Consider the following 18,126-nt stretch of genomic DNA (forward strand, 5'->3'; position numbering starts at 1 on the left):
ATTATCACCCCAAACAGCTGAAGCAGCTAAGAATTTATCTGGAGGCAAATTTAATTTTATATAAATTAGTACCTGTGAAAGGTGCCAGATTGACAGCTCCGGACAGTGAAACTTTCCATCCACAGAATAGATACTGCACATTTGGAGCAATAAGGGCTTCCCAAATATGGCCCACTGAGTGCCTCATCTCTGACCTGGAGAGATTACATTTACGATTGATAAAATAGTCCAGTTACCATGACTACTGAATGCTTGATCTGTCTTCTAATAGTGCCAAGTACACCAGTTAGTTCCTGTAAAAATAGTGATTTTTTTTTTTGTAGCCGGGACAACTTTCCAGAGATTTTAAGGCTAAAAGGTATCATTAATGATCACCTACTCTGACCTCCTGCATAACCTAGAGCACCTCACCCAATAATTCCTGCCTAAAGCCCATAACTTCTGATTGAGCTAGAGCGCTAGAGCAGAATGTAACTGAGATCAATTCATATCATAAAGGCTACTGAATGACCATCAGAGAGTAATGTCTTTGTGAATCTACTCTAGGTCAATAATAACAATGGTGACCTAGGTATGTAATAATCCATATTCATTACCAATCCCCAGGTCCATTTCAGAACCTTCAGAGGCAAGTTTTAGATTATGTACGTGAATCACTACCATTTCCATTCTAAGGATTCATATGAACATCAAGAGATTCAGTAGATGATCAAACAGAAGCAAATTCTGGCCTTGTTTAGTCTAGCCACTTTTAGAGAACCTCCCATTACTTCATCTCCCCGATGGTACCTATGGCAGTAGCACTAACGTAGACACAGCACTGATGTTTTTAACCACTGTTACATAAACCTGCCACCTAGACAATGTGGTAAAAACACTGGTACCCTGAGAGCTCTAACTCTCCAACTGTTGCTACAATCAATGCAGCTGCGCCAGTGCTAGTGAAATGGTAGTAGACTTCCCAAAGAAAGATTGCAAAGGCTGGGTCTGCACTAATAGTCAGGTCATTCTTTTTCAGAGGAGCAAGTTGAGCTGGAAAATCTAGACAGGAAAATAAAAGCATCTGAAAAAGTAAATATTATTTTGATAACTAGGTAAATATTATATCTTAGTTTTAAGACAATAGCATTGTCATTCCTGTATCTTGTTATCATAAAGGTTTTAAAAAAACACTTTTATCTTCTAAGTCTGTACAATTACTGGAATATGCCAGAACTCTATGAAAGGACATTGCATACATGGGAATAAGAATAACTATTAGAAAATATGCTAAGAGTATTTCATTATGGGCAGAGGAAAGAATTATTTTAAAAAACCCACATTTTTCACTATAATATACATTTGAGTCAGAGTGTGAAATATTCTCCATTATACATTGGTTTTAGGTTCTATGAACTGGTTATGTCTGTAGTGTACCCCCCCAAGGATTCCAGCTGTCTGGCTGCCTACAGAGAAAAAACTGAGCTTGAGGAGGAAAAAAAGAAAAAAAATGGAAAAATACTAAAATTGTCTGTTTTGCTTGAAGTTTATAGTCAGGATAAACTATTTTGGTTGTACCCAAGGACCTGCAAAGAACAAAGTAAAGAGCACAATACAGAACAGAATATAGCAGCAAGTACATAACATTGTCTGTGTTCTCTTGTGCACTGGATAGAAATTCATTGTTTGCATATATCAATCATGATTTGCTACAGGGGATTCCTTGAGTTACTACATATCTTTAATACAGAGGAAAAGAGAGAAAAAGAAAACAGCTATTTCTGTCTGCTTACTTCTGTTTTGTTGGTTTATGACTTTTTGAAAACTAAGAATAGAGTTCATGTTACTGAAGCTTTGCAAGTTGAATAGATTACAAACTCACCTCTCCATTATCCAAAGTAGGGTGCTTTTAAGATTTTCTCTGGACATTCTCAAATCTCATTAGCACACCACAGATTGCAGTGATATAGCCAGATATCCTTAAGGGAATACTGAACATCTTTTAAACTCCCCATTCCTTTACAATTCTGCAATCTATTAAATGTCCAAAATCCACCATAGTGGTGATTTCTCAGCATTATCCATCCTAGAACTGGGGGAAAAAAATCAACCAACATAATACTGCATGAAATGAGTTTCTTAAAAAAATAAACCAAGCTGTTCACACGCTCTTGTCTCGTCCTATGCGTATTTTGTGTGTAGAGCTCTCACTGAAGTCAACAGGAGTTCAAAATGCAGAGTCCTTCCAGTCCTGGGTGTAGAGCCACTAATCATAGCATAACTAAACATGCACTTTTCTTGGGGCATTGTATCAGATAATACTTCTGATGTGGACACAGTGTAGTTGAAGACAGGGTGGATTTGATTTAAATCAAATTTATTTAAATCGTGATTAAATCACTAGTCAGGAAGACTCGATTTAACCATGGATTTCTAATAAAAGTGCATTCTTGTTGGTTGTTATAACCTTAACACACATTCTTTACAGCTCAGATATAGATGTAGGTTTCATTTTTAGAAGGCACACACTATACATTTTTAAAGTGATTTATTCTGAAAACTTTATGAATGATTGTTTGGTTATTTCATTTACCAAAGGTAAATGAAGCAGATATTTATGAAGTCATTGGAGGTGAACTACCTCCAATTCAATAGGTTAATCTTTAATATTTGGAGGATTATACTTGCCATGCTGTATGAGGAAAAGAACATTACCAGACAGACATTTAAATTGTTTTAACTAAAACAACAACATTATGTATTCTGGATGTTCTTCTTCAAGAGCAAACACATAATATTTTAACAAAACAAGAATATGAATTTTTGAATTTAGTTCAACATTCAAGTTTTTTAAAAACAAGTTTGTTTTTCTTAAAATTGTTTTTAACTTAAACAGTTAAGTGAAATATTTAAAAAAATTAAATTGACTATGTCAGCCAGGTCAACATGAGAAACTTAAAATATTGCCTTCTGCAGCTAACTCAGTAATCTTTAGTTTCATTTTCCTGATTGTTCATAATCTGGAAAAGAAAAACAAGATTTCTTGCTTTTTCGGGTCCTGAATGATTTCTCAATTTGGAATGAATTAGTCCAAAGGAAGAAAATATTCTTGCTACACCGTCAGAAGAAGCTACTGCTGTTAAAAGTGAGATTATCACTTCAACAGTTTCTGAATCCAAGTGCTTAAGTGACTGCCACCAGTTCACTGGTGTGCCTATCAGCAAACATATATTTCTTGAATAGTTCACACTTAACTCTGAAGTTTATTATAGTTGTCATTATGGAGGGATGATTGCTGGATGTCCATGTCATAGCCAACTCCTCTTCATCAACAGTTAAGGTTTGACCCTGGTATCGAGCATTGAGAATGTTTGCAAGAAAATGAGCTGCAAATAGTGCTTGTCCCATTCATTTTTTTAATACTTGTAATTTAACTCTGTCATTGCATATTTCTTTTTTTAAGATCTCACTCAGTTCCTTCCAAATTTCAACAGCGCCAGCAATAAAACAGCTATTTCCCTGCATTTTGTTCAAGACTACAGAAATAGGCTTCAGGGTACTCAGCATGTGTTCAACATTTCTCTTAAGCCCAATGTTGAGAACTTTGGCTGTGACAGTGCCATCTATTTTTTCATGATTTTATTTACAAACTGTCATCAGATTAGGCCAGTTCTTGATACAGTGCTCAAAACAGTCCACTACTGAGTTCCATCACACGTCTTGTGGGAGAGTTAGCTTGGTTCCTCCCATTTTTTTCAGAGCAGCTGCTGCAAAGTGGTTGTTACAGAAGGACTTTGCAATTTCAACAGTAGCCTTTATTTCTGGAACACTGACGTCTTTGGCTAGGAGGTGCATCAGATGAGCACTGCAACTGTATGTTATTAGCTTGGGACTCTCTTCACTCTCTTCTAAATAATTTCTTCTCATCTTGGATACATTTGCAGCGTTGCCTGTGACCAAGCTGCGTACTAGACATTTGAATTTTTTTTTCAGTTTGTTATAGCTTTTACTGCTACTTCTTGTAAGTATTCTACTGTGTGTGCATTTTCTATGTATCCTCATAGGCGCCAACTCCATGGGTGCTGTGGGGCGGCAGCACCCACAGGAAAAAATTTGCTGGTGCTGTGCACCCATGGGCAGCCAATTTAAATTAAAAAATCAGATTTTTTTTTAAATCATTGATTTTTATCCACCCTGGTTGAAGACTGGCTGAAACTTTGATTAAAATTAGAATAATCATCCCAGCAACAAACTGGACCGGTGCTGTGTGAAAGTCTTGCCATCAAGGCATTAATATCAATGGAGAGATAGGCTGCTCTTAACCTTCCTTTACCAACATTGCAGTATTTGGCAGAAACCAAAATTCCAGAGCCACCCACTTTGCCACCTCTCTGTTCACCCCTAGATCACTAATAAATATATTGAACAGCACTAGTCTTAGTATGGATCTTATTAACCTTTGCCTGTTAAAAATTGATAATTTATTCCTACTATTCATTTAGTCTCTTAGGCCTAGTCTACACTGTAGAGTTAGGTTGACATAAGGCAGCTTACGTCTACTTAACTCTGTAAGCATCTACACTGAAATGTAATTCCCACCGATGTAACTCGCCCACTACATCCACTTAACTCCACTTCCATAAGAGGCATAGTGCTTGGGTCAATGTAGTTAGGTCGATGCAGTGTCAGTGTAGACACCGCGTTGCTTACATTGACTGTTGCTGCCTTTCAGAAACTGTCCCACAATGCCCCAGACTGACAGTTAACTCAGTACAAGCACTCCTAGTGAGGATGCGCACTGCTGACACAAGGAGTGTAGAGTGGACATGAGAATGCAATTTAATTACTGTGGTGGCTATACATTGACATAACATAGGTCAACCTAATTTTGTAGTAATGACTTGCCCTTAGTTGAGGTCTACATCTAAAATTTAGGTCAACCTACTTACACTGCTCAGGGCTATGAAAAAATTCGCACCCTGAGCACCATATTTAGGTCAACCTAACCCCCAATGTAGACACCACTAGAGAAGGAGAAGAATTCTTCTGTCGACCTAGCTATTGCCTCTTGAGAGGCTGAATTTACTAAAGCAACAGAAAAACCTCTTCTGTCGCTGTACTAAGTGTCTATACTATAGCATTACAGAAGCACAGATGCTGTAGACATACTCTTAGTGTCTAATTTGTCACAGCAGTTTACCTCATGCCTCATGACCACTTAGTTTCCTTATGAGCTCCTTGTGAGGGGCTTTATGAAAGGGTTTTTGAAAATGCAAGTAAATGATGCCAAGCAGTTCCGCTTTGCCCACTATTTTGATGACATGCTCAAAGAATTCTAGTAAGCTAGACAGGCACGGTTTTCCTTTACAGAAGCAGTGCTCAGTTATCCCTTTCATATCATGTTCATCTAAGTATTTTTAAGTTTTTGTTTCGGCCAGTTTACCTGGTTCTGAAGTAAGGCTTGAGAGTCGGTTATTGCCAGAATCACCCCAGTGGCCCTGCTTCCCAAACAGCAGGTCCAGCGCCAGTCCAGAAAAGGGTCTGGGCCCCAATAAGAACTATTTATATGCAATATTAGGAAGATTTTGTTTCATCTGTATTTAGGATACTGAGCAAGGCTCTTACAAAATCCTGAAAGTAAGAGAGAATGTCCCCAACACGCACACACTCCCTCTCCTCCCCTACTCTCAATAAACCCTGAACACTAAAGGTTTTTTTAAGCTACCTTTGGGCTAAGGCCAAGCTTGAAAAGTCTCAGCCCCAGAGGAGAATATTTTAAGGAGTTATGTGTACAATCAACAAGTGGTTAGACTGGAAATTTTGTGATAGCCTTAACTATAATACAACCTCCCTACATTTTAGATTTTGCCAGAATTTTCTATTTTTGTCATTTCTAACGTCTTCACTATTTTTCTCTGATACTTAATTTTTTATTACAATTCTTTCCTTTCTGTTTACTTATCTTCTGTCCTTTCTTATGAACTTGTCTATTTAATTTTTCTAAATATAAGCCTGATTGATATTCCTTGATGACAAATAAATAAATCCATCCTTCAGAGCAGGATAACAAGGAAACAGAATACATTTTCTTCTAAACTTCACATCATTCTTAATAGATCTTCAACTTCCCTTATTCAGACTCCATTTGACATCTCCATTTTATTACACTAGACACAATCATGCATAATTTTAAACTACAGCACTTACCCTCCCCAAGCTTTCCTACAAATTTATTGACTCCTCATGATCAGAGCAAAGTATGCAGCAGTCAGTGGGAACGTTTGGTCAAAAGTGAAGCCTGCATCTTTGAAATTAAAAATCAGGAATAGCTATTTTAATCTACAGTTTACAAGCTAATGTAAGGAAAGTTATTCACTAGCAAATAGTTTTACCTTCAATACAAAATAAAAAAAGCACAGCCGACTATTTTTGTTTGGAATAGCTGTCTGTGTCTGTTGCATGGTTATAGAAGCAAAGCCAGTCTATAGCTGAAAGGAAGTGTTCCAATTCAGTACTACTTCTGAGGCTACATATCTGAAACTTCACTTATTGGTCAAATTTCTTCACCATAAATCCTTGCAAATTTCCCTCTGGGTACCAATTAACAGTAAATGTGACAGTGTTTTTTGTGAAGTGGACAGTGTTCCTTAACTTGATTGAGAGTAGCAATTTATTTCATGTGGATTACCAGACAGCTGTCAGGTGGTAAAGACTTTTTGACCCTACCAACTTGGACTGAATTTGAGCCAGTGCCCTAGAGGTGACAGGCACTGTACGTTATTACCAATTCCTTTAGCCATCCAGTCCCCTTTATAATTATATTATCAAAATGTAGGCAATTTCCACACAGGAAGTTTTTGGATTTTGGCTTGAAACAAAAATGTGATTTTAAGTCTCCAATCCAGGATGCAAATGAATCAAGAGATGAAGGCGCTGGGGACGTATTATGTGACAAGTAAAAATGAATAAATGAAAAGTTGCTAAGATGCATATCACTACTGAGAATATGCCACAGTTTATTAATAATGGTCTAGCTTCAACCAGAAGATGCATTCCTGTGTGGCAGAAAGTCTACCTCCCACGGGAGCTGCCAGAGCCTACAGCATCCTTGGGGATTTTCTGCCTCCCTCTGCAGCATGGAGCGTGGATCATCTTCTAGGATTATCTCAGCATGTCTCATCTAATCAACTATCTGCCATTGCAAGGTCCTTGGTGACACCTTAGTCTTGCCTGCTCTCTACCTGTGGCACAGCACAGTTTAGTCTCCTGAGGACTGAAATGCTTTAGTCTAATCCAGGTTACTGGGTTTAGCACGGGGGTAACTGGGTGAAATTTAATGGTCTGTGATGTACAGGAGGTCAGACTGGTGGTATGTCTACACTATGAAATTAGGTCGCATTTATAGAAGTTGATATTTTAGAAATCTATTTTATACAGTGGATTGTGTATGTCCCCACTTAAGACCATTAAGACCATTAACTCGGTGGAGTGCATCCACAGTACCGAGGCTAGCATCAACTTTCAGAGCGTTGCACTGTGGGTAGCTATCCCACAGTTTCTGCAGTCTCCACTGCCCATTAGAATTCTTGGTTGAGCTCCCAATGCCCGATGGGGCAAAAACTTTGGTGCAGGTGGTTCTGGGTACATGTCATCAGCCCACTCCCCCTCCGTGAAAGCAACATCAGACAATCCTTTCGCACCTTTTTTCTGGGGTCCTGTCCACTGGACCAGCTCAGCCTGCTGCCTGCCTGGATGATCGGAACCCCAGGCAGGCAGTGGGCTGAGCGGGTCAGCGGATGGAGCCCCAGACCGGCAGTGGGGTGAGCAGCTCAGCCTGCTGCCGGTCTGGGGCTCTGTCCGCCTGCTCCTGCCAGCCGGGGTCCCGCTCAGCCCCGCTCAGCTGGCAGACCTTGATGAAGTCAATCAGGAGTGCTAGGACAGACATGACTATCCTCCTCTTAAAGCACCAAATGTGAGTGACTCCAGGTCATTCTCTTCTTTCAGTTTTGTCTCATGGAGATTCAGTCCTGCCTGGAATATCATGTGAGCTGGAGGCTTATGCCTCAGGCTGCTCTCCCAACCGGCATTACCGCCTGGTCGCACCTATCTCAGCCTGCCTCTTGCTCCCATGGCTCATGAAGCCTGGACAGTAGTAAGGAGCAGTTCAACTTGTGGAATGACAAATCCAGAACGAAGGATTGCACTCTATGTAATTCAAGGGGACGGGGATGGAGTGAGCATGGTGGGGCTTTGGAGAAGGGGTAGGGCAGGAGTAGGGCCTCAGGGAAGAAGCGGGGAAGGGGGCAGGGCAAAGGTGTTTGGGTTTGTGTGATTAGACAGTTGGCAACCCTACCTCCCTCCACCCTGATAGATCACCTTACAGTATGACCTGCTATAGCTGCCCCTTTAACCAGTTGCTTACTCATCTTTTGATTCTTGTATTAATCCCCATCTTCTCCAATTTAACTAATAATTTCCCACATAGAACTGTATCAAATGCTTTACTGAAATCCAGGTAGATTACATGTACTGCATTTCCTTCATCTAGAAAATCAGTTATCTTCTCAAAGAAAAAGATCAGGTTAGTCTGGCATGATCTATCTTTTGTAAAATCATGTTGTATTTTATCCCAATTACCATTTAATCTCTACGTCCTTAACCACTTTCTCTTTTAAAATTTGTGCTAAGACCTTGCATACAATGGAGGTCAAACCAACAGGCCTGTAGTTTCCTGGATAATTCCCCTCTCCACCACCTTTCTTAAATATAACTACTACTATATTTTCAGTTCTCTGGTCATAGGGCATGACCTGCCAAGTTCATAGATTCATTAAAAATCCTTGTGTGATGCATAGCCAGAGAGGGTTAAACATCCTGCAAAATAACTGACTCAAATTCAACCCTTAAAAGACATATGGGGAGATAATGTTTGTGTTTTTGTGTATTTACATATATATGGGTGGTGGTCAACAATGTAATCAACTGTCCCTGTCTGTATTCTGATAATTCAAAGATCAAAAGAACATCTTAGCATTTAAATGAATTGTAAACATGGGAAATCACTATATTCATCTCCCTTTGAAATTTACAGCAAATCATCGGTGAATGGTGGAGGAATAGGCAATTGTCTATAATAATTCATATAGCTAAATACCGGTGATAGACTTCCTTAAGTTAATCTGTGTGAATAATTAACAATGATTGGTCCCTGAAGGACTCCAACTTTTCAAAGAAGACCTGAAATTGTTGCAGCCAATGAAGTGGCCTGTAGCCCATGAAAGCTTATGCTCAACTAAATTTGTTAGTCTCTAAGTGCCACAAGTACTCCTGTTCTTTTTGTGAAATTGTATAAAAATTTTTATCTGATCCTTTTTATCTCAGATCTGCTTAAGGTTTCATGCAAGGGAAGCCTAAGCCACAAGGACTGAGATCCCCAGTTCTGACTGGACCACCTTGAAATATAAACATTGGACTATAACCTATGGACTATTTCTGAAAGAACTCTTTGCAACTACAAAGCTCACCATCTCTGCTATGTATCTGAACCTCAAGAATTGAATTCATGTCTGTAAGCATATTAATCTTTTAACCATACTCTCTTTTCTTTTTTAATAAATTTTAATTTAGTTAATAAGAATTGGCTGTAGCGTGTATTTGGGTAAGATCTGGACTATTCATCAACCTGGGAGGTAATGTGTCCGATCCTTTGGGATTGGTAGAACCTTTTATTTTATATGATGAAATAAGATTTTCAGAAATCATCATATTTGACTGGGGTACCTGGATGGAAGCCTTAGGCTGGGTTACTTCAAGATAACTTTGTTGTTGGCTTCTGGGCAACCAGTGAGGTAATAAAGAAGCTGTTTTATGCTGGCCTGGTAAATCTAAATGTTGAAAATATCTACCAGCTTTGGGGATTATCTGCCCCATTCTTTGCAGTTCACCCTAATTGAGTGACCTCAGCTGGATCCCCCTGGGACCCTGGTTACACCTTGCTATTGGGCTTACAATTTCATGTGTCAGTTCCTTTAATGGTATTGGATGGGAGATTATCCAGGCCCCTTGATTGAGTCACATTAAGCTGTCTGAGTTCGGCTTCCAGCTTGGATGTGGTAATTTCAGCTTCTGTATTCTTGTTCCCATTAGCCATCCTGCCACTTCCCCCAACTCCTCATTACCTTTATTAAAAACTGAGGCAATTCCAAGCCTCCTCCAGATTCAAATCCTTGAGTTCTTCAGTCCAATCCTCTTCCCTAACTAATTTCCTTAATTTTTTTTAAGGTTTGCACTTTTGAAGTCAAGGATCCTACTTGCAGACATCTTTTGGTTTATCCTGCCATTTAGTTTAAATTGAATTCAATAGGGATGTACATGCCATCTATTGCTCCATGGCAGTTTGGGAACCACATTACTGCAAATCCATCCACTATGTCCTGCACATTGCCACGAGTCACAATCCTGTGTAGCAGAAGACAACTAATGGCCCTGCATACTTGCATGACAATGGCCCTCACAGTGGATTTTCCAACTCCAAGATGATTGCCCACTGACCGGTAGCAATCCAGTGTTGCAAGTTTAAATGCGATCACCACTCACTTCTCCACTGTCAGTGCAGCTCTCATTCTGGTATATCCCTGCACTGGAGGGCTGGTGCGAGCTAAGCATGCTGATCCAGGAACATGGCCTTTCACATCTGAAAGTTCTGCAGCGGTTGCTCATCATCCCAAGCCTGCATTACAATGCGATCCAAGCAGGCAGTGCTTGTTTCCAAGGCCCAGAAGTGGTGCTCCACCACCTGCAGTTGCTTCATGAATACCACCGATGATCTTGAATCGGTTTTCACTATGTCATAGAAATCTCTACTCCACAAAATCGTCATTTTCCCCACTAATGCAGTTCTTCTTGCTGCTCTGCCAGTACTGGAGGATCGTGCATCCTATGCTTGGAATGCTGATGACAATAGTGCAGAGCTGTGCAGGTTCCATGCTTTGGTGAGAGATGGCAGACAGAGAGGAGGGCCGAGCAGGTACATGGGATTTTTAAAATGGGCACAAAAATTATAGGATATGGATGACATTATAGGATGAAGAAAGTTGCATGAAGTTGATCACTTGCTCCCAGCCCTGAGTGACTCATTTCTGCCCCACCATGTACTACCAATATTTCTCAAAAGACAGTTCACTGGATGGTGGTGAATTCCACACTGGGATAGCGATCCATGATGCACTGCATTGTTCAGCGACACAAGCGCTCCTGGTGAGCATGTGCAGTGCCAACGCAAGGAGCCAACTATGCATACACATGAGCGATATACTAACTGCGGCATATTTATGTGACATATCTTGTGTCAGCCAAAGTTTGTAGTGTAGACATGGCCATAATGATTGGGCTTGTTCAAACATTCCATTTACAAATTGCAGGGTATGGCTCAGAAAACTTCTTTTCAATTTGTAATCAAATAGAAATTTTCTTTTTAACATAGTCCCTGTTGAGAGTCACAAGTGGGTCCTGGGCCACAGGCTGGATGTCATTGATATATATATATGCTTGATGTGTGCTTGTTTCATTAGTAAGTTTCACCTCCACTGTCTAGAAATAATTGAGTCAGTTAGTGGTTACATTCTGAGAGGGGAAAATTCATTATGCTAGTTCATCATAGCACTACTTTAATAGGAAACTGTTTAGATGCAGCACAAAAGAAAGAATTCATGGAGCAACTAGAGAACTTTCAGCTAACATCATTGTCCCTTTGGCCCAAGCAATCAGCCAATATTTGCCAGGTTGTTTTGTGTAGGAAGATAAATTGATTATAGGAGTCAGGTATTTCTTTGGTGCAACCTTGTTCCTTTACAAAGCCTGTGCACAAAGCCCTGCTTCCCTGAACATAAAAGAAAACAAACCAACACCCAAGTCTGCCTTTCCAGAGAGTAATGTCCCCAAAAGATGCTTTCTCTCAGCTTTCTCCCAGGGCTACATATCACTGCTTCTCTTGCTTTCTGCCTCACACAACTACAATCAATCAATCCCCTAAACACTGCATTTTGCAATTCATCATAGGGAAGCCCTCTTATTCTCCCTAGATTAGTTCTTGCTCAGACCTTACCCTTTTAAACTGGAAATAAGGCGTAATTTTTTCTATGGTGAGAGCAGTTAACCATTGGATCAATTTACCAAGGGTTGTGACGAGTTTTCCATGACAATTTTGAAGTCGAGATTGGATGTTCTTCTAAAAGATCTTCTCCAGGAATTATTAGGGGGAAGTTCTATGGCCTGTGCTATACAGGGGGGCAGACTAGATGATTACAAAGGGCTCTTCTGGTCTTAGAATCTCTGAGGCCCACTGACTTGAACAGTGGCTTCTGTTTCAGCTATCACTACATAAAGGACAATTAAATGCCCCTTCTATTTAGCCTGACTGAGTGAAGGGTGGTTAGTATACCTATCAACTTTAATCAGGTCTGGGACTGATGGCAACCATTAACACCTTCCAGCATAAAAATAAGATTTGTGATGTCATACAAAGCTGACAGCATCTCAGACAAGAGGCAGGAGTATTCATTAACTCAGCTCATTAATTCATGAGTTTACATTGCTTTAACATTTGATTAAAGTAACAATGACTCATTAAGGACATACTTCAGAAAAAGAGTTGGCTATGAATTATCATTGTCTCAGAAGGAAATTTTTAATTCAGCTGATATTTCAAGATTTAATTAAGTTACTGTTTAAATGTCTACATTTCTAACTTTAGAATTACTTTTGGTTTAACTATCATTGACAGTCCCATAACCTTTTAGATGGCTATACAGCTTGACTGGCAAATTAATCAAGACCTGTATTAAGCACCAATAGTTTCATATCAGTACCAAAACAGAATAGTAGACCATAAATTTACTCCTGTATAATAAGACTTTGACAATTGTCATTTGACATAACTTCTAGAATCCTACATAAAATCATTCATTTAAACTTTGCAAAGAATATTATAACAATCTTTAAAGACATACATGAAATGACCTAAAATAAAATATTTGTTTAAAATAAATTTAAACTGTAGCCCCATGCAGAGTATATTACAATAGTAAAGTCTTGAAGGCATGGATTATGGTAGCAAGATCTGCCTCTGAAAGGTAGGGCAGTCAGATTAGATGTAGCTTGTAAGACAACAACAATGGACATATTTATACATGCTTTTAACATACTGCCAACATGATTTCTACATCAAGTGATAATATGGACACCACCCAGAGAGAGAAAAAGAAAGCAACCTAGAGAAACATCAACAAGAACAATACAGAAAGAAGCCAAATCCATCAACATGACACTTGGAAGCCTGAAGAGACCAACACAAGACAAAAATAAATGGCAGAAACTGGTGGATGCCTTATGCACCTGAGGATGCAGGAGAATAAAGAAAAGAAAGAAGTCTTAAATAAACAGTTCTAAGTTCTTGTGTAAAAGTTGTTTCACATTTTTCAGTCTATCATAACTTGAAGGTCTGAGATTTTGCTGATATTTATTAACTATTTATAGGTTCTGACTCTGACCCTTGGCTCTGGCATTCAGACCCTGACCTCTGGCTCTGATCCCTGGCTCTGACTCCACTTTGAACTTGCATTCTTAGCATTTGGACTCCAACCACTAGGCATGACTGCCTTTGACCTGGTGGCTTGACACCAGGGAGCCTCTGCTCTGGTGAGCTTAGCATAAGATATCAAAATGTCTGCTGCATAGCTATGTTTTTATTCCAAAAGAGAGAGTCTCTAGCTCCTCTTCTTGCAGAGAGAGCGAGTCATCTTAGTATAGGTCAATCATTTGAGAGGATTAGTTAATGGATAAGAGATTATTTTTCCTTTAAAAAGCCCTTTGGAGGAGGTACCAAGGCTCCTAAGATTCATGAAGGTTGGTGAGTGGACTTAACTAATGTCTTATGGCTTGTATGATGAGTCAACAAGCCCTTCAAAGCTTGATGGGAGTTTGCATCTCTTGCAGATTTCATACAATCTAGAGGAAGGTGGGGAGGGCTCCATGCCCCCATCCCAGTTTTAACCCAGTCATCCTGCTTGTGGACCTCTTGAGGTCTTCTGTGGCTTGTACCAGTGGGACTTCTCGCTGATAAACTGGATGGAGAAGTGATATTGCTCAGAGTGCCCCATCCGCATAAAGCCTACAGAGGATGACAAGTCACTACAGTTTGTCGGGAATTGTGTTACCTCTGACATCCTTCATAAGACTTCTCATGGGGTTGATGCACTTACCCAGATACAGCTCTACTCTTTTTCATCTGCTTAGGTCGTAAGGAAATGAACTCCCTTCTTCCAGACCTAAGGAAGTCAAAAAGTTGGGGTGTGGGAAGCACCTTGCCCACCACCCGAGCCAGCTTCACTCCTCAGTACCATATTATGATAATTTTGTAAAGCAAAGGAAATTTCCACACAAAACACTTCAAAGGGAAGTTGAAAGTTGTGAAGGAATATCCTCGGCTTGAGAGCATATTTCCTTCAAGAACATTCGAGCCAAAAAAAGTAAATCTTAGAACCCCAGTAAAGTGAGAGTCAAGGCTGCATTTCAAAAAGGCACTCGATAGACCTTCATTCTGCTCCCCTAGTACTGCACTAACAACATCACAAAGTAACACTTTGCACATCCATAATAATAGTTTAATTTTATCACAAAAACTAGAATGTCTCATTCATAACCAAAGAGTGGATGGGCTGCTTTAGAGTCGTATACAGTATGCATACAAGAATTTGAGATTCCTGATGAGAAAAACAACAGACTAAAGGAAATCGTTCACACGCACACACTCTCTTCATTAAGATCCGGATCCTGCAAGGCGCCAAAGGCACTCAGGGACAGATTTTTAAAAGTATTTTAGGCACTAACTTCCATTGATTTCAGATTTAGGCACCTAAATACCTTTACAAATCTGGCCATCAGCACCTCATCAGAGGTTTACAGCACCTCACAGAATCAGTCCCTTTGATTCCATGTGATAGCCAATTATCCAAAGAGGTAGCATGTCTCCATATATACACTTCATATGCCAAGATCACAGATTTAAATGTTAATTAGATGAAAAATCACCACATTTAATATCAGACTAGCATATAAAACAAAAATATAAAATCTATGTTCTGTGATAGACATTTTCAATACTCAGCTTGCAAACAAATTAAAATGGTAGGCTAGCATATCCGTGGAGGCAGAGTTTAAGTTTGGGTTCTTTGTCTGCAAAAGGCAACCTTAACTCTACATTTCCTGAGTTTCTAACATTTGCAGTTCAGAGTCAATTACATAAAATAATGTTCTTCATAAGAAATCAATGCTGATTTTCTTTTGTGGGTGGAAATAAAAATGCCAATTCACAGTTAGGAGCAAAAATGTATCTTCTCCTGAAGGAAATAATGGTTGTGCTTAACTTGGAGAGGCTCAGCAATATTTACAAAATAAATCAACATGCTATGCATTGGCAGGAAAAGAGTAACTGAAGACAACATCAGTAAAGAACAGGAATGAATGAATGAAGATGAGACAGGGTGGAACCACACATTAAATCCAGTTGAGATCTCAGAAAGAGATCGCATATTCCAAACAGAATATGCAAGCAACTGAAACTTGTTCAAAATACAAATGAAAAGGCAGCAAAAGTAAAGAGTCAAAGCAGAAGACAGGGACTGGAAAAGAAAAGATGCTCAATGATTTACTAATCCTGCCAAAGCCAGATTCTCCACTACAATGTCATTAAGGCCACATATACTAACAATTAATCAAACAACATTAATACTGAAAGGATCTTCATTATACAAAGCAACATATCTACAGAACTTTAACAAGCAAAACCTAACTGGAGATAAGTCAAAAGTGGTAATTCATTAGTGAATGGTTTTGAATGTGAAGTCTTAAAAATGATACAAGTATTAAACATAAACTGGTGTAAATACACTTTATATATTGGTCTTTAAAGTTACAGCATGTCATCATGTGTAGAATGAAAGATTCACATTTTGTATCTTCTGTTCTGGCTATGTATTTCAGTTTGGGTGTTGCAATAGCTGCCTGCATGGATGCTAACATTATATGTAGTAAGAAGCAAAACAGCTACATAGGCATTTATACATCTTTAACACTGCAGGTAGCTATTGAAATCATAATTTTAAAAGATAGCTAGTAGAAGTGGAACAAGTTTTTAAGCTTCTCCAATAGTTAATGACAGGGGGACTTGGCATTTGATAGAGAGGGGAAGGATGGGTGCTACCTTAGGACGAGGAGCTCCCTTGCTCTGCCACAGCCTTCCTGTGTAACTCTGGGCAAGTCACTTAATCAGGCTGTGCTTCCATTTCTCCTCTGCAAAGATGGGGATAATAGCACTTCCCTACTTCACAGGATGTTGTGAAGATAAATACATTGAAGAGTGTGAGGGGCTCAGATACTATGGTAACTGGTATCAGAGGGTAGCCGTGTTAGTCTGGATCTGTAAAAGCAGCAAAGAATCCTGTGGCACCTTATAGACTAACAGACGTTTTGGAGCATGAGCTTTCGTGGGTGAATACCCACTTCCTCAGATGCATGTAATGGAAATATCCAGGGGCAGGTATATATATGTGTGCTAGCAAGCAAGCTAGAGATAACGAGTTCAGTTCAATCAGGGAGGATGAGGCCCTGTTCTAGCAGTTGAGGTGTGAAAACCAAGAGAGGAGAAACTGGTTCTGTAATTGGCAAGCCATTCACAGTCTTTGTTCAATCCTGAGCTGATGGTGTCAAATTTGCAGATGAACTGAAGCTCAGCAGTTTCTCTTTGAAGTCTGGTCCTGAAGTTTTTTTGCTGCAGGATGGCTACCTTAAGATCTGCTATAGTGTGGCCAGGGAGGTTTCTCCTCTCTTGGTTTTCACACCTCAACTGCTAGAACAGGGCCTCATCCTCCCTGATTGAACTGAACTCGTTATCTCTAGCTTGCTTGCTAGCACACATATATATACCTGCCCCTGGATATTTCCATTACATGCATCTGAGGAAGTGGGTATTCACCCACGAAAGCTCATGCTCCAAAACGTCTGTTAGTCTATAAGGTGCCACAGGATTCTTTGCTGCTTTTATGGTAACTGGTGTCATGTAAATACCAGAGAGAGCACCTAACTGAGCACTCTAACCATGGAAAGCCTTAGAACTGCCACTTTGCTTTGAATTATAGATACTCTTTAACTTGCTCACCCGTGCAGTTGTTAAGTTGAGGCTATTAGGGACAACAATAATGCCTCTGGAATAGGTGGTGTGATTGTTCAGAAACACAGTGTGATTTCAGGCTAACATTAATTTATTTTAATTAGATCATTTAATTTTGTAAGCTCATCTTGCACCCATTCTGAAAAGAGGAATCAGTTGATGATGTAGCTCTTAATTCAGATTTCTGCGCTAGACATGTAGCATAGATTAAAAACCAGTAATATTTCATGTACAGGAAACACATCAGAACCTCCTGCAGCGTGTGTGTGTGTGTGTATGAATATATAAATTGTTTGTTTGCCTGTGACAGCTGCCGCTAGCAAGCAAGCCTTCTGCACACACCTATCATAAACAGTTGCTTACAGCAACAGTCTGGGGCACTATTTTTTGTTTGTTTTCTTTTAAGACAAAAAAAAATGTCCAAAAGTGTCTAACTAAAAACAAACAAATCAAACTAAAGTCAACATGGGCCAATAACTATATAAAAACCAATGTCTTCTGTGATGTGGTAAAGCCTTCCTAATTCATCTGTTGACATTTTCATTTCATATTTTTACTGCTGAAGTTGTGCATTCACCCAGCCCTATATCACAAAGTTAGCGTATATAATGCAGGGAGTCTAAATCAGTGGTTCTCAAACTTTTTTTTCCATAGACTCCTTGAAAATTGCTGAGGGTCTCGGTAGATCACTTAATGACCTTTCCAAATGTTGTTTGTACTGTTAGTTAACTATGTTAGTTAACTTTGGATAAAAGCACTATATATATAAACCAAAAAACAAAAAAAACTTATAAATGGTTTTTGTTCTACAAATAAAAGCAAACAACTCATATTTTAATATCAGTAGTCTTACCTTTCTAATGTGATGGATCTCTCCCCCGCCACAGCAGCCCCCGAACTGGGGCTGGGAAGGATGGGGGTCT

This window comes from Gopherus flavomarginatus, chromosome 2 (genome assembly GCF_025201925.1).
Source record: "Gopherus flavomarginatus isolate rGopFla2 chromosome 2, rGopFla2.mat.asm, whole genome shotgun sequence".
Taxonomy (NCBI): domain Eukaryota; kingdom Metazoa; phylum Chordata; order Testudines; family Testudinidae; genus Gopherus; species Gopherus flavomarginatus.